Source organism: Paramisgurnus dabryanus, chromosome 21 (genome assembly GCF_030506205.2).
Source record: "Paramisgurnus dabryanus chromosome 21, PD_genome_1.1, whole genome shotgun sequence".
Lineage (NCBI taxonomy): Eukaryota > Metazoa > Chordata > Actinopteri > Cypriniformes > Cobitidae > Paramisgurnus > Paramisgurnus dabryanus.
In genome coordinates this window covers 29,995,878-30,019,020 of record NC_133357.1, presented here as the reverse complement: position 1 = coordinate 30,019,020, position 23,143 = coordinate 29,995,878, and the positions used below count along the sequence as shown (strand labels likewise).

The window sequence follows — 23,143 nt, the reverse complement described above, 5'->3', positions numbered from 1 at the left end:
TACTCAGAGAAAATGAATGCAATGTTCCTAAAGATTAAAGATAAAGGTGACCATGCCTGTGAAAACCCAGCTGAAGTATTTCTTTGTGATTTACTGTTTTCCACATAAAATCATCCTATATAATGTAAAGAACATTTGTGAAAATATAAAATTGATATCTTTAATGTTGACTGAGTAATGTCATGTCACCGATTGAAATCATAGTGAAATTAATGCTTGAAATTAAACTGTGATGCTTTTTATCTCACAATAAGATTTGAGGCTTTAGTCTGATTTTCAGAGACAGTCTCAGTGACATACTGTATACTTGAACTGTTACACACACGACATTGTAACATTTAAAAATGGCGAACAACAACAATGCATCTTTTCTATGTACATTCTGCCTGAAATAAGACTGGGTCAACAATGCTTGACCAAAGCGGCGTGGTGATCTTGAACCTGCTTACATCACGAGGCATTTTTTGGACCCAACATTCAATAGGAAAATTCAAATGCAGTAGCCACCGTTCAACCTGAAGAGGGCAGCACTCAGGCGTTTTTACACCAGTATTGTAGTATTGAAACACTTTATATCCAAATGTCAAAAAACTTACTAAAATCAATGAACAGCACTAATAAAACTCCATTCTTACAGATCATTAACTAAAAAAAGTTGGTTTAGGGTTGAGTTACTCTTTAAGAAAACAGCTATACTGTTATTAAATGAGACTGTTTTTTAATCAACGGGGCTCTAAAATGAAATGAGATTACGCAGATTACGACATAGATTTCCATTGATTTCTTAACCCTGTTGCAAGTTGAGAAGCTTTAATATACATAATTTGACTAGTTTAGCCTTAGTTGCATTTCAGTTTTATCACAACCAACTCGATTTACGACTGCACAAAAATCCTTTCTTGGCATATTTCCAAAACAAAACAGTGTGTAACCGATCGCATTTCTAGTTTATGTTAATTATCTTATACGGGCTACGTTAATTTAAACAGCTTATAAGGGCTGACTTCGCATGCTTTCATTTGACTCGACGTGATCTCGCTGGCCCTGCATATGTCTATGGCTTTTTCCAACGTGAGATCCGTTTCCCTTAGAAGTCTGCCTTTTAGTTGATCCTCTCTAATGCCACATACAATCCTATCACGAATTAATGAATCGTGCAGATCACCAAACTCACAGTCTTTTGCTTTACTTTTCAGATCAGTGACATACATGTCGATTGTTTCTGCAGGACCTTGCGATGTACGGTAGATTTTTCCGAGGCTCACAGTAATTTTTAAACTTGTCTTTCATTACTTGTATTTTATTTTTCTCCTCTTCTGAGAAATCAAATGTATTTCATACTTTTATGGCCTCTTCCCCCGCCACGTGCAGAAATGCACCGTCTCAGACTTTTCTGCCACTCCGCTTGCTAGTGAGAAAAGTTTGAACCCCTGTATCCAGTTCTTCCAATTTTCCAAGAGATTTCCTTGCAGAATCAACAGCGGTGGTGGCTGTAACTGTGCCATCCTCTTTTTTTTTGCGTTTATATCGGCTTTATTCTGACACCATGTTCTGTTCTTTAGACAGACAACCGAACACGAGCTGCTGCTTCATCACATAACTTTATTTAACTCCTTCTCAATCATAAAACACACACACATGACTCTGGATGTCAATGTATCAGATGGCCACTAGATGTCCCCATAACATCATATATGTATAACATACAGTCTTGTTCAAAATAATAGCAGTACAATGTGACTAACCAGAATAATCAAGGTTTTTAGTATATTTTTTATTGCTACGTGGCAAACAAGTTACCAGTAGGTTCAGTAGATTCTCAGAAAACAAATGAGACCCAGCATTCATGATATGCACGCTCTTAAGGCTGTGCAATTGGGCAATTAGTTGAATTAGTTGAAAGGGGTGTGTTCAAAAAAATAGCAGTGGGGCATTCAATCACTGAGGTCATCAATTTTGTGAAGAAACAGGTGTGAATCAGGTGGCCCCTATTTAAGGATGAAGCCAACACTTGTTGAACATGCATTTGAAAGCTGAGGAAAATGGGTTGTTCAAGACATTGTTCAGAAGAACAGCGTACTTTGATTAAAAAGTTGATTGGAGAGGGAAAAACCTATAAAGAGGTGCAAAAAATGATAGGCTGTTCAGCTAAAATGATCTCCAATGCCTTAAAATGGAGAGCAAAACCAGAGAGACGTGGAAGAAAACGGAAGACAACCATCAAAATGGATAGAAGAATAACCAGAATGGCAAAGGCTCAGCCAATGATCACCCCCAGGATGATCAAAGACAGTCTGGAGTTACCTGTAAGTACTGTGACAGTGAGAAGACGTCTGTGTGAACTAATCTATTTTCAAGAATCCCCCGCAAAATCCCTCTGTTAAAAAAAAGGCATGTGCAGAAGAGGTTACAATTTGCCAAAGAACACATCAACTGGCCTAAAGAGAAATGGAGGAACATTTTGTGTACTGATGAGAGTAAAATTGTTCTTTTTGGGTCCAAGGGCCACAGGCAGTTTGTGAGACGACCCCCAAACTCTGAATTCAAGCCACAGTACACAGTGAAGACAGTGAAGCATGGAGCATGATATGGGCATGTTTCTCCTACTATGGTGTTGGGCCTATTTATCGCATACCAGGGATCATGGATCAGTTTGCATATGTTAAAATACTTGAAGAGGTCATGTTGCCCTATGCTGAAGAGGACATGCCCTTGAAATGGTTGTTTCAACAAGACAATGACCAAAAACACACTAGTAAACGGGCAAAGTCTTGGTTCCAAACCAACAAAATTAATGTTATGGAGTGGCCAGCCCAATCTCCAGACCTTAATCCAATTGAGAACTTGTGGGGTGATATCAAAAATGCTGTTTCTGAAGAAAAACCAAGAAATGTGAATGAATTGTGGAATGTTGTTAAAGAATCATGGAGTGGAATAACAGCTGAGAGGTGCCACAAGTTGGTTGACTCCATGCCACACAGATGTCAAGCAGTTTTAAAAAACTGTGGTCATACAACTAAATATTAGTTTAGTGATTCACAGGATTGCTAAATCCCATTAAAAAAAATGTTTGTACAAAATAGTTTTGAGTTTGTACAGTCAAAGGTAGACACTGCTATTTTTTTTTAACACACCCCTTTCAACTAATTGCCCAATTGCACAGCCTTAAGAGCGTGCATATCATGAATGCTGGGTCTTGTTTGTTTTCTGAGAATCTACTGAACCTACTGGTAACTTGTTTGCCACGTAGCAATAAAAAATATACTAAAAACCTTGATTATTCTTGTTAGTCACATTGTACTGCTATTATTTTGAACAAGACTGTATATTATATGTTACAATAATGTTTTGACTCATGTTCAGTACTGTAAGTAACAGCAGAGATGCCATATAATGAAGCAAATCATTCCATTGTTTTTGATTGTCTATGACCATTAAGAAGTGGCTTGTGCCAAGAGAGCAGCATTTTTAATCAAGTTTCCTTTGATCTACTTAAATATAAGTCCTTAAAAAATACTGTAGGCTTTTAGAAACTTTCTTATCCAACCATAATTTCTACCCTGTGTATAATTCAAAATAGTTTACTGTACATTGCCCAGCAGTACTTTCCTGTTTGGCTTTAATGCAACTAAATTGCTCAAATTGAGTTGGTATTTTCTTATTAGTCTGATACCTTGTTTCTTTAACCTAATCTCATTTTAGGCAACTTTTTATTGAAATACCTCAGAATCTCCAGTTTACAGTTTGGATTTTTCAGTCCATCAAATAGCAGCTTCAGTCTAAAGAGAACATAGAGAGACACAAACAGAATCAGGAATAACACACATATTTAAAGGGACACTTCACCCATTTGAATTTAGCTTTGTATAGTTAGAACTCCAGTCATGTTTTTGAATGGTCGTGCATCATTTCCTCAGTTGCCGCCAAAACAGGAGAAATACAGATTTCAGTGTTGCACTTTCTTCTTTCAATAATGTAAAAATCATCATTTTGCATCATTGAAAAAAGGAAGTCCAATATCTTTGTTGAGGGGGTGAGACTACAAACACCCATTTTCTTGGTCAAATAGGCACCAAATTCTTAATGTATGTTACATTTCGACTACAAATATGACACACTTTCAATTAAGATTGTTTCTACGGGTGAAATGTTCCTTTAATTAGTGTAGAAATAGTATATACTTTTTTTCCCCCTGTTCTAGATTGTCAAGAGCGTAGCCCCAATATTTTAAAATATGGTAGATTCTGATTTGCATACAGTATTTATTGTGTCAGTGCCTAAATATTTTGTGATGAAAAATCTCAGACCTTAGATTTCCCAGCTGATAGTGTGCACTGTTGACTCTGAAATCCTTTAGGTTATTATAACTCAGGTCCAGCTTTCTCAGGGGTGAGTTGGATGACTCTAGAGCTGAAGCCAAACTTTGACAGCATTCATCAGTGAGACAACAACCTGCAAGTCTATAATGTAAAATACAAGACAATTGAAGAGTTCGGATGCAAAACTGTCTAAGTGCATCTGACAATTTTCCTTGTAAATTAACATTTCAGGCCCTTATGTTTTGATTGGATTCATCTTGCAAAATCTCACAAGAAAAAATCTCCTCTCAGAATAAGAATGGCAGACGATATGCAGGAAGAAATTTCAATGATAGTGTTTGGAATAATATTCACAGAAAATTCAAGGAAAAAAGAGAAAGCTTTGGGTGAAGTCATGGAGACAGCGGGAACATGGTCCCACTCTGCTGTCCACATCAACTTCACTTTGTGCTGCATGACTGCTTCCATCTTCCATCATCTCGCTTTCTGATTGGATATTGTTTCGTTTCACGTGATAATCTCAAGAGCGTGTGCTCATTTGTCCTCGGGGTTCCCCTACACATCAGAATTTCTGATTGGGACGGCTCTGATGTTGTTCCGATCAGGTTCGAACACTCTTAACACACCTCACACTAAGAGAAATCTGATAAGATCATCTGTAGAGCAATCAAGATAATCAGAACATAGCTAGGATTATCTTTTGGTTTGTACTGTGGGATTTTTATGTTGTTTTATTAATCTTGCTAATTGCTAAAAGTGTTAAAGTTACAAAGATGTCCAAATAAGGACTGTGGAAATTGATTTTGTTCCATTTTTATATTTCTTTAATTGATCATTTTATTCTATAAACATTGTGTGTTTCATATATGCACTGAGCTATTATGTAGAAATGAGGTGTTTATGTTTGAGAGTGGAGAGTTACCAGTTTTTGTGTGTGTGCTGCAAGGAGGAATTTAGGAATTTACGCCTGGCATTGATCAAGATAAGAGAGAGGCCTGAGGGGGAAAGCAAACAGGCGACTATGTCATTAACTAATGCCTTAATGTTCACAGGATAAAATATGCAATGTATTTCTTACTTAATCAGTATTAATCATTGAATAATTGATGTAATAAATATAAGATGTTGTCTTTGATAAATTTGTATTAACCAATGAAATGAAGGTTGCATATAGAATAACTTAATGTGGGCAGGGCAGCTCAACCTTGAAGAACAGAATCTCCTGTGTGTGTGTGTGTGTGTGTGTGTGTGTGTGTGTGTGTGTGTGTGTGTGTGTGTGTGTGTGTGTGTGTGTGTGTGTGTGTGTGTGTGTGTGTGTGTGTGTGTGTGTGTTTCTTTCCTAACAGATGGTTTTTAATAATGATTAAAGTGTTTCCTTAGAAGTAGTATTGCAGTAAAAGATTTAATATGTGTTTATCTATCTAAAGAAGTTAATGTGTGCCCTATTCATATAACCAATTTTACAAATAATGAAATGATGTCATGATATTGAAATATGTTTTACATAATAATCACTTTCATCTTACAGCTTATGTTTTTTATAAATGAATGTTTTATTAATGATTTGTTTTTAAGAAAGCATTATAACATGCTATGTGAATTGGAGGAGTACTAGGGAGGAACGGCAGGGCTCCCAGGGATGAGAGGAGAACAGTTTGTTTTTCTTTGTCTATGTGTGTCCATCTTTGCCTACAGGCTAAAATTGGGTGTGGTGATGGAGTCAGATGGACGAGGGGAACGACCTTTGTGGGTGGAGATTTTCTGAAGAAAGATCGACGTCACATATCTTATAAATATGCATGTTACTTCCTGAGCTGGTTGTTCGCTACTTGAGAGGACCCAGCGCTGTTAAACTTTTTCATATCTGATCAATAAATATTTAAACTTAGATATTTGTATCTTTTGCCTTTCCTCTAAATTATGAACATGCAAATGGACGCCTTAAAGTCCAACAATTGGTGACCGCCGACGTTTTGTGGAGGGAAAGGAGAGAGTGAGAGGAAGGAGGGTTTCACATTGAAGAAACCAGAGTAAGGGAGGGCTCCATTTCAACACAAAAGACCGGTCTTCTAAAATAGAGGTAAGCAGAAACCTGTTATATCAAATTCTGCTATTGGACATATACCAAATTACTTGTGTTGATAAGGAGATCCGAACTGAATTACAAATTTACATTTTTGTAAATTGATCAGAGTGAAAAACTTTTATTTTTATAGATATTAAGAGATTTATTAAAATTGGGTTTGAGGCCCTTAATGTATTAGACATTATAAAGTAATAAGTTTGGGTTAGAGGCCTTTAATGTACTAGACATTATAAAGTAATAAGTTTGGGTTTGAGGCCCTCGGGTTAAAGTCCCGTAAAGGTAAATTGTGGTTGGAGTCCATTAATGTATTAGACATTATAAAGTACCAAGTGGGTTAAAGTCCCTCGGATGCAAATTCCGTAAATTCTAATTTTAATCCGGATATTATTTAATCGCTTTCAACTTTCGCTAAAAAGATGGGTCAGTAGTCGCGCGGGTGAAACCCCTGAAAACTACTGGTGTATATATTCTTTTGCTAGATTAGAGTGACGTTTTGTGGTTTTTTGAAATTCTGCATGCTTGTAAATTGTGTGAAAATGGCTAAATTCCAGAAAGAATGTGATGAGTATGAGTGTCCACCAGTGTATGTGTATTTGCAAAAGATTGTGAGGCTTAGGATGGTCCGAACAGATCGAAATGCTTTTGTATATAGAGAAAAGACAAAAAGAGGTTGCATTAGCGTGGAACACGTTGAGAGAAGAAAACTGTTGGGAGGCAGAGGAGAAAAAGAGAGTTCCTCTCACGCCTATTATTTTTGCCATGGAACATAGACTGGTAAACAAAATTAAGACTGTAAAAGCAGAAGGAAAAAGTGGTTTGGTAAAGGACCAAATGCGACAAGCTTAGAGAAAGAGTTGAGAATTCAGACGAGATTAGCTCTGGTTGCTGCTGTCATGCAGGCTATTAAATCTAATAGAAAAAGGGGAAGTTAGCAGTGGTGCAGCTGCAAAGCAAAAGGAAGTTAAACAAGGAAACAGTCAGCCAGACTCAAGTGTGACAACTACGGCTCCTCCTCCAGCTCCACCCCCAGTGAAATCGATCTACCCCTCCTTGCACACACCTACTACTTATGAGAAAGCCAAAGCCCCAATGAAACAGCCTGTTTTTCAAATCATAGCGGTGAATTGAATGTAGATGTAGATTTTATTTGTGTGAAAATGTAGTGTGTCTGTGATATATTGAGTCTGTTAAAACCATAAATGGGATTAAGCAAAATCTAGCAGAAAGACAGAGGCGAAGCTTTGAAAGAAAAACAACAAATTACAGAAAAGAGTAGAGACCAAGTTATTAAATGTGGAAATGAAGATGAACAATTGAAAAAGGACAGAAAATTGTTAAAAGGTGAATGACACAGATAAATTGTATAAAGGACAAAGAGATTTAACAAAATGAAGAGGAGTCTTCATCTGATGATGGAAGGTGGTCACAAGATAAATTTTATTTTAAATTGAAAGGCAATATTTTGCAATGGGTTAAGTTAAACCTTGAAAGGCTGAAAGCTCTCATCCTTTGACATTCAAGAAAGTGACTAAAAAGCTGGCAAGAAACAGACAATGAAAAACTGTGTGTGATATCAAAGTGCTGGAGTTGCAAAGAGAGGAGTAACTCATAAACTGGACTGAGAACACATTCTATTTGAATGGGACTATACTTGAACTCAAGCAGTGAAGGGGGCACTGCATATGGTCAGAGACATTTACAAGGATGAAACACCAAAAAGACTGAGTGGAATCCAGAAAGACTCACAAAGACAATAATGTTCTTGGAGGCAAGAGAAACTGGACAATATTTCACTGGACACTGAACTTTTTCATCTTCATACGAGCCTTTGAGTGAAAAAGGGGAAAGAGTAAACAGCCGTTCAATGTTTAGTAAAGACCTTGTTATTATAGGGACACAGACAATCTTTATGAGAAAATCAGCTAGACACATTTAAAGGCTGATCAAGAACTTTGTTGTTAGGTGTGACTACCTGTTCTGAAATCAAATCAGACTCCTATTAATCTGACAGGAAGAAATGCATAATTGAATTTGGTATCTACAGAGGAAGTCAGAATTCCACTGATGGTATTAGGCTAAAAAGCAAATATATATGGCATAGAACAGCTATGGCAGAAAGGAAATTAAAATAGATATAAGAAATAAATTGAAAAAGAAAAAAAGAACACCATCGAACACTATAAAAGGTAAACAAGAAAAGCTGTGAGTATAGAAAATAACTGATTATTGTAACAAACTTTGTATTTAAGGAAATCGCCAGCCCAGACATCATATATGTGCATGAAGGTGTTCACATGGCAGATCTAATCACTGAGGGTGAGCCGCAGGATTGTATACCATTGACTGATATACAAATTATTATTATTGTAATTAATTATAATTGTTATACCATTGACTGAAAAAGCAAATAAATTGAGAGATGGTTTGTTCGCGGTACCACTGACAACTACCCCACCGTTAATCACAATGTTTACAGATGGTTGTTGTTTCAGAGCAGCAGATGACACATTGAAGGCAGGCTTTGCTGTGGTTGAGCAAGTTGAGGGTGATTTTGTAACACGACTGAGTGGTAGATTGAAAGGTAAACGGTCAGCACAGAGAGCTGAAATGACAGCTGTTATCAAAGCCTTGCACTACACTGGTGAAGAGAGGGTGATTGTTTATAGTGAATCTGCATATGTGATTGGTGCAGTATATATGGAACTGCCATATGGCAGATAGGTGGGTTTGAAACCAGGAAAGGCCGGCCTATAGTAAATGCTAGCAAAGCCTGACACATACTACAGGCTGTGAAGGTACCTAATGACGTGGCTGTTGTCAACTGCCTAATAAACCACTTGTATCCCCAACCATGGTTTCCCAAGACATAGTTAGATCTGACAAAATTGACAAACACGCACTGGAATTGACATATAATTTCGGGGCTGCTTATCACCCCAATGTTAGAGCAAAGATGAAATACTGAACCTGACTTTGACATTAAAACTTGACTTGACAAACTATGTGCACAGACAAAAATAACATGGCTTGAGGCATTATCAATTGCATTAATGTCTATTCGTTATTCTGTTAACAGGATTTCTGGTTTCACAACCTTTGAATTGCTTACAGGTCGTCAGTTTCCGGGTCCGAGGAATGCCCTGGTGAAGGACCCTATCATGCCACTAACTGATGATGTTTATTTCTACAGACTAACTGCTATGATTAAACATTTTTCTTGCCAGGCTACCAAAAAAAACGACATTGTGAGAACGACCCAGATGTTAAAAATGATGGTTGGGTTTCTAACAGACACAGGTGTGGACCTGAGGACTCAGGTCCAAGAGAGGGAAAGTGTTGAAAGTGAAAGTGAATCAGCTGGAATACAGAGAGGACAAACAGGAAGTGGTAACACTCACACAACACTAACAACAAAGTCAATAAACACACTGTAAAATTGTGCATAAAAAAGGTGACATTTTTTCTAGCCCAGCAACAGAACCCCTAGCACACTGTGTGAGCACAGATTGTGCCTACGGAGCAGGTATAGCCGTACAATTCAAAGTGAAGTACGGTACACAAAAGGTTGTAAGACAGAACAAACACACAGGTGAATGTGCAGTTACCCATGAGGACGACGGCAGATTGATTTTTCATTTAATAACAAAACAAAATTGTACTGATTTACCAACATATGAGAATTTTACCTACAGCCTCAGATGTATGAGAGAGTGGTGTGAGAAAGAAAACATAACAAGTGTATCCACTCCCCGGCTGGGGTGTGGCCTGGATAAATTGGATTTCCACAAAGTGCTGGAAATCCTGACAGAAGTGTTTAGAGACCTGAATATCACAATTACCATATATTCATTATAACCTGGGTAACTACATACCACATTGACCTTTGAATTTTAATCTTTGAATTTCTTAAGTTTCTTATACAATTCTACAGTATTAATTTCATATTTAATTTTTCTTTTTCTTTTTGAATTTACGATTGTTATTTGAGTATTAGCCAATAGGCATAAGTGTATTTTTTCCACAGAGATGAAGCTATATGGAAATTGGAAGGTTCTGTGGGCCCTAGGAGTTATAACTGCAATTATAATCACCATAATATTTGGCATAAACAATGGAGATCCCTGTGTAACAGACTGATAGTGTCTGCAATAGAGAAAAAAGAAAATCCACCCAAATACAGCATGCCGCTATTAGGCCTACAGAACCTGGATGAGGAGGAGGAAGAAAATGTGTGACCTCTTTCAGAGGTCAAGAGAGGGAATTGTGGGATTTTTATGTTGTTTTATTAATCTTGCTAATTGCTAAAAGTGTTAAAGTTACAAAGATGTCCAAATAAGGACTGTGGAAATAGATTTTGTTCCATTTTTATATTTCTTTAATTGATCATTTTATTCTATAAACATTGTGTGTTTCATATATGCACTGAGCTATTATGTAGAAATGAGGTGTTTATGTTTGAGAGTGGAGAGTTACCAGTTTTTGTGTGTGTGCTGCAAGGAGGAATTTAGGAATTTACGCCTGGCATTGATCAAGATAAGAGAGAGGCCTGAGGGGGAAAGCAAACAGGCGACTATGTCATTAACTAATGCCTTAATGTTCACAGGATAAAATATGCAATGTATTTCTTACTTAATCAGTATTAATCATTGAATAATTGATGTAATAAATATAAGATGTTGTCTTTGATAAATTTGTATTAACCAATGAAATGAAGGTTGCATATAGAATAACTTAATGTGGGCAGGGCAGCTCAACCTTGAAGAACAGAATCTCCTGTGTGTGTGTGTGTGTGTGTGTGTGTGTGTGTGTGTGTGTGTGTGTGTGTGTGTGTGTGTGTGTGTGTGTGTGTGTGTGTGTGTGTGTGTGTGTGTGTGTGTGTGTGTGTGTTTTCTTTCCTAACAGATGGTTTTTAATAATGATTAAAGTGTTTCCTTAGAAGTAGTATTGCAGTAAAAGATTTAATATGTGTTTATCTATCTAAAGAAGTTAATGTGTGCCCTATTCATATAACCAATTTTACAAATAATGAAATGATGTCATGATATTGAAATATGTTTTACATAATAATCACTTTCATCTTACAGCTTATGTTTTTTATAAATGAATGTTTTATTAATGATTTGTTTTTAAGAAAGCATTATAACATGCTATGTGAATTGGAGGAGTACTAGGGAGGAACGGCAGGGCTCCCAGGGATGAGAGGAGAACAGTTTGTTTTTCTTTGTCTATGTGTGTCCATCTTTGCCTACAGGCTAAAATTGGGTGTGGTGATGGAGTCAGATGGACGAGGGGAACGGCCTTTGTGGGTGGAGATTTTCTGAAGAAAGATCGACGTCACATATCTTATAAATATGCATGTTACTTCCTGAGCTGGTTGTTCGCTACTTGAGAGGACCCAGCGCTGTTAAACTTTTTCATATCTGATCAATAAATATTTGAACTTAGATATTTGTATCTTTTGCCTTTCCTCTAAATTATGAACATGCAAATGGACGCCTTAAAGTCCAACAGTACCTAGCATTAAATATAACAGGTGCCGTCCAGGAACAACGTTGGAGAACGTCTCGGTTACGTATGTAACCCTCGTTCCCTGAAGGAAGGATTATTATTAGTAGTAGTAGTAATAGGCAAACTGGGAAGCGAATCCTGCCTGGGCTGAACTAGGAGACGCTGCGGAGCCAACCCAGAGGAGTTTGTACGAATGGGTGGCACTAAGTAGCCCATAGGTCTAAAACGTGACTCTCAGAACTGTATGAATACTAGAGAGAGACGCAGAGCGGGCCCTGCAAGGGAAAACGTGGTAGATCAGCTCTATGGAAAATACATGCATAGGACACCTCAAGGGGGTGCTATACGGCAGAGATGGGACCAAGTCACACATGTGCAAGTCTGAACCTTCAAGTCTCAAGTAAGTCCAAAGTATTTTTTTTCTAGGGCAGGTCAAGTCAAGTCACAGGCTATGTCAAGTCAAGTCCTGTAGTAGGTCAAGTCAAGTCCAAATCAAGTCACCTTATTATTGTAATTTTACAAGCAGAATCTGATCCTAATAAAGTAAAAAAGACAAGATATACAGTAAGTAACTGACTTGGCGCAGTAACACCCTCCCTCTCCCATTATGAGAGTGAGAAGGGGAGCAGACTTTTCAGGCGAGTCGAAGTACTCCCAAAAGTGCTATTACGCCATAAAATATAGTTCCTCTTTTAAATCTGCTTAGAAAAGCGCTACGTTTTATTTTGTACCACCAAACTTGCTCGTATAACTACTCGTCTTAAATAGGAAAAACGTTGATGTGTTTGGTCACTTCTAACTTTATCTCTAAATGGCAGCATTGAATGAATGGGGCTAAGCTAAATGCTATTGTAGCGTCGCAGCGCGGTCCAGCGCTTACGTGCACACACACAGATGATAGAGGGATGATTCAACAGTTCTTAGTTAAGGTAATAACATATTTTAATATTGAAAATGAGTAGACTATTCCTTTAAAAGGACGCCACCCAACCTGTGACACGAGAGAACGGCCTCTCGTTTGTCACCGCGGAGTGGTTTCCCAATTAGTCGGTCACGACAAGAAGTCGTAGTGACCGACTGAAAGAGAACCATGGTTTCAGGCCATTCAAAAATCTTCACTTCTAAAAGTGTCTCCAGTCACTCTTCACTTTGCTGAAAAATGTATGTGTCATTTTACAGATTATACCAACAAACCATTATTTCCAAAACAATATTATAATCTTAAGGCAGAACTGCAATGTTTTATACTCACAATGCTTTTCTGCAGTTAATCACAGCTGGTACAAGTCTTCTTCTACCCTCCTGTGTTGTGTTGTATTTTTTTAGGTCCAGCTCATCTAGCACTTCCTCAGACATTTGAATCATGTAGGCTATTGCTGAACAGTGAGCAGCAGAGAGTGTCTGTGATGGCAAAAACTCTTGAATATCTCTTTGCAGAGACTGAACCTTCATTTCAAGCAGACAGAGGAGCAGACTGATGGATCTTTTGGGTAACAGACAATAATCATCATTGATTTTGTCTTTAATGTAATTTGTGGTTTTCTTGATAATCTCTGAACTCTCCTCTGTGTGTGTCAGTAGATCCTGTAAGAGTCTCTGATTGGATTCCAGTGAGATGCCGAGCAGGAATCGCAGGAAAAGATCCAGATGTCCGATTCTACTTCCAAGGCTTTTAAAAACTGCTGATGTTAGTAACTGAAACAGAGAGCTGTCCTCAGACTTATATCTCACATATTTATATCCAAGAAACAACTGCAGTGATTCTGTGTTCTTAGTTAAATGGGAATAAAACACATAGAAAGCAGCCAGAAACTCCTGAAAGCTGAGATGTATGAAGCAGTAGATTTTCCTCTGATGAATCACAGATTCCTCTTTAAAGATCTCAGTACAGATCCCAGAATACACTGAGGCTTCAGTGATGTCTATCCCACAATCTCTCAGCTCCTCCTCATAAAACATCACATTACCCTTCATCAGCTGTTTGAAAGCCAGTTCAGACAGTTTGACAATCATTTCTCTGTTGGACTGCAAGAGTTTCTGTGGATCTCTCTCATCATACTTCTCATTCTTCATATTCATCTGAATCAGCAGGAAGTGGATGTACATTTCAGTCAGAGTTTTGGGGATTTCTGTTGTGTGATCTTGTTTTAGGATGTTTTGAAGCACAGTGGATGAGATCCAGCAGAAGACTGGTATGTGACACATGATGTGGAGACTTCTTGTTTTTTTAATGTGTGAGATGATTCTGCTGGCTTGATGTTCATCACTGATTCATTTCCTGAAATATTCCTCCTTCTGAGGATCATTGAATCCCTGGATTTCTGTCAGACGGTTGATGTATTTAGATGGGATCTGACTGGCTGCTGCTGGTCTGGAGGTGATCCAGATGTGAGCAGAGGGAAGCAGATCTCCTTTGATCAGGTTTGACATCAACACACCCACTGATGAAGCCTGAGTTACATCAGAAACTTTCTCATTGTGAGAAAACATCAGTGTTATTCTGCTTTCATCCAGACCATCAAAGATGAACACAATTTTACACTCACCATAAACCTTTGAGTCCAGATCTTGAAGTTCAGGATGAAAGTCAAGCAGAAGTTTGTGAAGACTGTACCGATCATCTTGAATCAAGTTCAGCTCTCTAAATGGAAGCACAAACATGAAGTCTATATCTTGATTGGTTTTTCCTTCAGCCCAATCCAGAATGAACTTCTGCACAGAAACGGTTTTTCCAATTCCAGCGATGCCTTGAGTAAGAACACTCTTTATTTTTGTTTTCTTCTCTCTTGTCTTCTCTGTTTTGTATTCTGATTCAGGTAAAGGTTTAAAGATGTCATTGCAGTAGATTCTTGTTTCTTGTAATTTTTGTGTTCTGGGTGTTTTCTCCATCTGTGAAACCTCATGTTTTTCATTCACTCCTCCACTCTCTCCCTCTATGATGTACAGCTGTGTGTAAATTCTGTTCAGGAGGGTTTTGTTCTTCTGTAGTTTGATTCCCTCAAATAAATTCTCATACTTGTTCTTTAGGATGGATTTGTGAGTATGTTTGAGTCTCTGTTGTCTGAAGAAGGTCTCCATTAAAGCAGTGTATGTCAAATGCGATTTCACAGATTTGATGGAATAGTGCTTCTCCTTACTGCTCAAACAGCAACCAGAAAAAAATACAGTTAAAAGACAATTTAATATTTCAATAATTTAATAACATGAGATGCCCCCAAATGTAATTCAAATATATTAGACTAGCCTACAGTGCATTGTAGCGATTCAGCAACAGATTATTTAAACTAACCTATTCAGGGAAATGCATTAAATTAAAATATATTTTATTGTACACTGTTTTGTTATTAAATTACAACCCCAAATCAGAAAAAGTTGGGACACTGTAGAAATTGTGAGTAAAAAAGGAATGGAATAATTTACAAATCTCATAAACTTATGTTTTATTTACAATAGAATATAAATAACATATTAAATGTTGAAAGTGAGATATTTTGAAATGTCATGCCAAATATTGGCTCATTTTGGATTTCATGAGAGCTACACATTCCAAAAAAAGTTGGGACAGGTAGCAAGAAGAGGCCAGAAAATTTAAATGTACATATAAGGAACAGCTTAAGTACTAATTTGCAACTTATTAGGTCAATTGGCAACATGATTGGATATAAAAAATCCTGCCAGAGTGGCAGTGTATGTCAGAAGTCAAGATGGGCAGAGAATCACCAATTCCCCCAATGCTGGGGCAGAAAATAGTTTTCTGAGTTTCTCAGAGAAAAATTGCAAAGAGTTTGAAGTTATCATCAGCTACAGTGCATAATTTCATCCAAAGATTCAGAGAATCTGGAACAATCTTTGTACGTAAGGTTCAAGGCTGGAAAACCATACTGGATGCCCGTGATCTTCGGGCTCTTAGACGGCACTGCATCACATACAGGAATGCTACTGTAATGGAAATCATAACATGGGCTCTGGAATACTTCTAGAAAGCATTGTTGGTGAACACAATCCACCGTGCCATTCGATGTTGTCGGCTAAATCTCTATAGGTCAAACAAGAAGCCATATCTAAACATGACCCAGAAGCGCAGGCGTTTTCTCTGGGCCGAGGCTCATTTATAATGGACTTTGGCAAATTGAAAAATTGTTCTGTGTTCAGACGAATCAAAATTTGAAGTTCTTTTTGGAAAACTGGGACGCCATTTCACCCGGACTAAAGAGAACAAGGACATCCCAAGTTGTTATTACCGCTCATTTCAGAAACCTGCATCTCTGATGGTTTGGGGTTGCATGAGTGCGTGTGGCATGGGCAGCTTACACATCTGGAAAGGCATCATCAATGCTGAAAGGTTTATCCAAGTTCTAGATACATATGCTCCCATTCAGACGTCGTCTCTTTCAGGGAAGACCCTGCATTTTCCAACATGACAATGCCAGACCACATACTGCATCAATTACAATGTCAAGACTGCGTAGAAGAAGGATCTGAGTACTGAAATGGCCAGCCTGAAGTCCAGATCTGTCACCCACAGAAAATATTCAGCACATCATAAAGAGGAAGATGCGACAAAGAAGACCTAAGACAGTTGAGCAACTAGAAGCCTGTTTTAGACAAGAATGGGACAACATTCCTATTCCTAAACATTGGTCCTCCTCCACTGTTCCTTATATGTACATTTAACTTTTCTGGCCTCTTATTGCTACCTGTCCCAACTTTTTTTTGGAATGTGTAGCTCTCATGAAATCCAAAACGAGCCAATATTTGGCATGACATTTCAAAATATCTTACTTTCAACATTTGATATGTTATCTATATTCTACTGTGAATAAAATATAAGTTTATGAGATTTGTAAATTATTCCATTCCTTTTTTACTCACAATTTCTACAGTGTCCCAACTTTTTCTGATTTGGGGTTGTACAAGCAAAACATTTTCTATTTAAGTTTCTCAAATTTATTCTAGCAAAACATTCCTCATTGAGTCATTAGGGATTTGGGTCTTTATCTCCTCAGGTGTGAATCACATCAGTATTTATGACCATTAACCATCCCTTGCATATTGTCTTAACACAACAAAAAGTCTCTTACAAAAGTTAAATCAATATATTGTTTCATGTGAATGAGTGGGTAAAATGGTTTTTAAATCTTCTTGTAGCAAATTCTCAACTCTTCAAGATCTGGTACTTTTTTGTTTGTGAACAAATGTTTAGTATGTGTTCCTTGGCCTTATTTGCATACACATCATTTACTTAAACATACAAACATGTACATACATGTTACTCACATATTATTGTAGCACGGTTTGTGCTGAATACAGTGTTATGTGATATTAGCCATTAATATGTTTGAAGCAACTGAAAAAAGACCAAATGTAAGAGAAAACCTCTGCCAGTGTCCCAAAATGATCGGACCCCAGGGGGTTAATTGACTGTTTGTAAGCAGTTAACACGGTACCATTTATGGTGAATATAAAAAGGGTTGCTTTAAAAAAAACTTATGGGGAACATAAAACATCTAAATAGACAATGACACACACAGACGTTACAAATCTAAGAGTAAAGTGAAAGTGGCATGATTGTCAAGTATCCCATGCTCAAAATGTGACCTCTGCATTAACCCATCCCAGTAAGTAGTGAACACATGCACACACACGGAGCAGTGGGTAGCTATCACTGGAGTTAAGATGCCTTGCTCACGGGCACCACAGTTGCAAACTGCTGGCCATAAGATTCAAATCTTGGGCTTACAAGCACCACTCTCTAACCATTAGGCATTGATTGTCCCCCAAGAGTGTAAAGAAAGAGTTAGGAAGAGGGTACAGATAGCATAATGACAGGGAAAGAGAAACAATAGCAAATCATAAGCTTTTCTTTAAAACTACAAAAGCTACCCCTTATGAAAATTAACCATGGTTTTACTACAGTTAAAACCAAAAAAACATGTTTACTGTAGTAAAACCATGGTAACCACAAAATAACCATAGTTTTGACAACCATGGTTTTCAAAAACCATAGTTAAACAATGGTTAGTGTAGTAAGGCCATGGTTTTGCTGATAGTAATCAATACACCAAAAAACCATGGTTACTACTGTAAGGTGGTGCCAAACCCTGACAAAAGGTATTTCAAAAGCCAGCAGCAAATGGCTGAATACACATGGAACTGCTTCCTAATTCCTGTTGAATTATCATCTGAAACCTCTCAAAGAGTTCACATCTACCCCCCAAGAACACTACCCCATGGTGTGGGACACCCTACCACACTTTCTCATCCCCCTCTCCTCATGTTCTCAAAGCAAACTGTATGGAGTGCTACATTCTGCATACACAAAGTATCTGAAACTGGTCTTGTTTGGTGTTATATGAAGTGTTTTTAATGCAAGTGGTACATTTGGGTTTATTAATATGACAACAGGATTCAATGTTAATCTGTGACAATAAATAAGTAAACTTAACCTAATGTTGGGAGACAACTCATACCTTAGAGATGTTGACCAATCACCCACTGTATGTATATTAGGCAACACCCCTGAATTTTACAACAACCAATCAGTACCAAACTCCTATATGCTTTGTCTCTCTGGATATTTAAGGGAATGATGTAAAATGGTTCAGCGGGACTTTCAATATCGAGAAATGCACCCCCATGATGCTGTCCTGGCACAGCATCATGTATTTTTATTTTACTTTGAGGAATCTGTAACCAGATCTTCATCTCATTACCAGGTATGCAATGGTTTTTTGTTTGATTTTCGTATTTGAATTGGAATGTAAATTGGCTTCTGAATTATGTTTTACCTACCTGGTCAATAAATTGTTACGTTTGCATTCATTCTAATTTGCTCTGTATTATTATTGACTCTTCTAAGTTGCTATAAAGTATAACGATATCCTTTGTCACCATAAATCTACGACCGGGGTATAAATTCATGCTAATTGTCTATACCGATGAACTAAGAGGTTCAGCCATTACTTTACTATATGTGGACTATCAGATGATAAGTCAGGACCTCTGATCAGTATCTCTACTATAATTATAGTTTTGAGTTCCGTATTAAGTTGGATATAGTTGGCTGGGTTGCATAATATTTTCTAATGATAATTAAGGGCACACCAGCATGGGGCAGTTGCTTCAACCATTTCCTCTGGTTACACGGATAGACTAATTAAGTTGCGTAATGTTTAAACGTCATCCACAAGCACCTGAAAAGACAGAACGCGTTATAAACCTCGACCAGACTGTTTGGATTCCGTCGTTGGGCCAAACGGATGGATGGGGTCATATTTGGACCCCTTACACTACACTTTTACCACAATAAAACCATGGTTAATTTTCAAAAGGGACAGATTGCTAGCCTGGTAATACCATCCTTTGCTATTTTGCTTCGCTTCATAGACAGAGTCTGGCTGGGCATAATTGACAATCGTTTTCCTTCTCGTGGGAGGGGCTTGTCTAAAGTTTAAAATGATTGGTCTAAATGTAAGCCAGTCACATAACGGTTGGATATGATGTGCGTTATGCACCGGCTCAGCCTCATTGAATTTCTGCTCTAAAACACATGTATGATGTGAAAACAAACCCATCGAGCGAGATACCGGAGTTAACATGGCTATGAACGACTTTTGCAGATTATGTAAAGTAAATCGGGCCAGAGCTAGTTAAACACTATTCTTACGGTGTCTTTCCACTCACGTCTAAGTGGAGGAACGCCCCTCTCTCCTCTCAAACTCTTCCACCAGACAGCCATAACCATTATGTAAATTAAATCTTCCTACCTTATTTTCTGGTTAATCAGGTACGTCACTAAAGAATGTTTGCCAAGGCGTCCTCTCTGAAAAATTGTTAAAAGCACTATACAAATAAATGTTAGTTTAATTAATATATTATTGGAAGGTTTTTGATGACCACCAGCCTAAAATTGTAATTGGGAGTTTTAAAGCTACATGTGAAGCATCTATACAGGAGTGGCTGGAGTACTGTCAAACCCATCAAATGAGTAACAACTGCACAAAAGCAGCTGAAAACTGTCCAAAACAGCATCCCGCTCATAGCTTATTCAACATTACCTCCAAAGGCTATCACTGGACAAAGTCCAAAGTCATTTTGAGCCTATTTATGCACAGTTATCATGTGAAAAGTACTTCAACACATCAGACTAAGTTTCATGTGCACTATACTGCATGTTCAACCAAATTAATCTATTGTGTTAATGAATTATGACAAAATAATGTAATTTCCAGCAACAGCCTACATTGGCTGAGTCAAATAACTTACAACTGTACGAAATCTGTTGTTTTGGTATCTCATCAGTAAAAACAGTCTATAAAGCATTTTTCTGTACTCCACTGGCTCTTCTGAGTCTGTTGTTAAGGCAGCTCGCAGAATGTAGGCAGACAGGGGGACGTTTAAACCTTCTGCACAGGCAGCCAGGGGAACGCCCAGCCATCGTTAAGGCAGCCCAAAGGGACTTTGGCCGCCCCCTTGCCAGACGGCATCAAGGGGGAGGATATGCGCCTGCCAAAAAACATCTAGGAGGTGGTATGCGTCATCCAATGGCCAAGGCCAGGGGTGACCAACCCTTTTCCTGGAGATCTACCCTCCTGCATATTTTAGTTTCAACCCAGCTTCAACACACCTGACTCTAATTTTTAGTCCAAAGTGGAGATTCTTGCAGCACTGCATGAAGTTGAACACACTTATTGCAACAACTTCTCCATCCTCCAACACGAAGAACCAGTTATCTTGTCCTGCCCTGTTTATATTTGAATTATAGCCTTGTAGATTCTACATCAGATAACCAATTAATCAAACTGTTTTGTGTCTCCATCAATTCATTTGACCTTACTTAATTTTCAACAGCCAAATCATTATTTTTCAAGATTTTAATCATGGTTTGGACATTTTCAACACTTTGCTCACAAGGCACCTTGTTTGTAATGCAATTTGCATTCTGTACCGGAGTCATAGGTACTGACATAGACGTATCAGCAACGATTTCCTCATCTTGTACCACCTTTTCAATTATCGTATTTTGGTTCGTGTTTGGTTTTGCCACATCCAAAACACTTAATCGTATCGGTAGATACTTAGACAGTATTTAAATTCAGTTCTGTTCTGTTCTCAGTCAAAATCATATATGTGAATCTCCTAAAAGACACTATCTTTGATTAACTCAGATTTGTTCCTGATCGCAATCTTTTTCACTGAAGCAACTAATTTTCCAAACGTGACGATTCTTTGACAAAAACCTCATCTTTAATAAAAGGTGTGGTATTTGACAGAATAACGTTTTTGCCAGGGTTGAAAGAGGAAACACAGGTTTAAAAAGGCCACAAATTACAACACCTTTTTTTTAACCACAAAATCAACATGTTCTACAGTATTCAAAAAACAAACAACTGCATTGCTCATCTGTGATGCTGCTAAAATACTCTTATGTCCAACTATTTGATACAATCTTCTACACTTGAAAGAGCCACAACTTTAACTCCATTGAGCCACGTTAATGAACCAAATGAGTCAACATTTTGGGCCCCCATACCCCCTGTGAAACACTGGCGAATGCCTGAAATAAATATTATGCTTTGTCTACTCAATGCAAGTTAAAAGTCAGAAAAGGCAATAATTATACGAGAAAGAAAAGGCAACGTGGACAGAAAAAACATTTAAACTTACCACACACTCTTCGCACTTGCTCAGCAAACACCCATGCACATGCACACGAGAGAGAGAGAGAGAGAGAGAGAGAGAGAGAGAGAGAGAGAGAGAGAGAGAGCGCACTTGCACAGAGACAGTGTTTGATTAAGAAACTTTTACTTGTGTTTTATTTAATTAAGGGTAAAGATAGCAGACATTTATATTTAAAACACATCTTGCAGTTACATTTTCTGAAAGTGTTTTGAAAAGGGTCTGCTGCATGGATATGAGGAAACAAGGCTTAGCATGTCAAAGGAACTTTGAACCTCTGATATGAATAACAGGCACATTCAGGAAGTAAAGCCTACAAAATAGTTAAACCCACAACTGCCTCTGTGTTCAACAGGAATCAAGTCATATGGGTTTAGAATGATATAATAGCCTGTTTACACGTTTGGTAATGATTTATCAAAATACTTTTTTTTAAGGTATTTAAGTGCAGTGACTTGTAGCTGATTCATTTTTATTCATTTAAAGTCACAATGAATTTAAAAAGAAAAACTGTTTATTTGTTTGGAAATATTGTGGGTTTTTTTTTTTTTACTACAAATGACTTATCTATGAGCTTTATTTTTTTATTTATGGGCCCTCAAAATCTTTTATCAAAAACACAAATCTCCTCCCATCCTCAAAACCCATCCTCCTCCCATCTCTCTTTACTTCCGGCAGGTGGGTGGGGTCGAGGAAAAGATTGCAGCAATTGGCAAATTCATGTCCAACCCTACCTTTTATCATTTCAGGAGTCGATTCAGTCGGATATATGTCACCACAGGGAAAATTAGACAACATCTTCTTTAGTTTCATAGCTACTTTAACAATACTTCCATCTTACTGTAACCAAGAAGAACAAGAGCACTCACAAAACTATACATTTACACTGAAAGATAGAAAGCATTGCAAGACAACTGTATTTAAATAGCACATTTTATACATAAAGGTAATTAAAAACGTATTTTCCGGACTATAAGTCACTCCGGAGTATAAGTTGCATTAAGAGGAAAACACATATGTGACACTGGACTATGTTGCATTTATTTAGAAAATGATTTTACAAAATCCAAGCCGAAGAACAGACATTTAATCTGGAAAGGAAAGTTATTCAACTAAACAATAGCACAGAACAGCAGGCTGAATAGATGTCCGTACATGTTAACATAATATTACCATTTATACCACGGGTCTGTTGAATGCTGTATTCTGATTGGCTGAGAAATGTTCCGTGGGTACGCATTCATTTCTGATAACCGCACACCTAACTTGTCAAATGTCTTAAAAATAGGCACCAGAGCAATGTTTGTGGTAACAGAGGTATAAGAGGAATAATTGACTCCGGTCCTTTGAATTATTTGAAAATAATGCACACCCGCAGCATTGCACCTTGGGTGTGCATTATTTTCTTATAATTCAATGGCCCGTCATCAATTATTCTTAGCTGTCTAATGGTCTTTTGAGGAACCCCAGTAAGCAGTTCATTGCAATAACCAGTAGTAAGCAGATTTGCATATTGCTTTGACATGACTACTGAAACCAACATCAGACTAAA

At 37.7% G+C, this 23,143-nt stretch overlaps 1 pseudogene; it reads right to left on the bottom strand.

Annotated features, from left to right (window-relative positions):
- Window positions 1–21,621, bottom strand: part of LOC135772949 (protein NLRC3-like) — a 36,122-nt pseudogene extending 14,501 nt beyond the window's left edge.
- Between the last annotated feature and the right edge of the window lie 1,522 nt (window positions 21,622–23,143).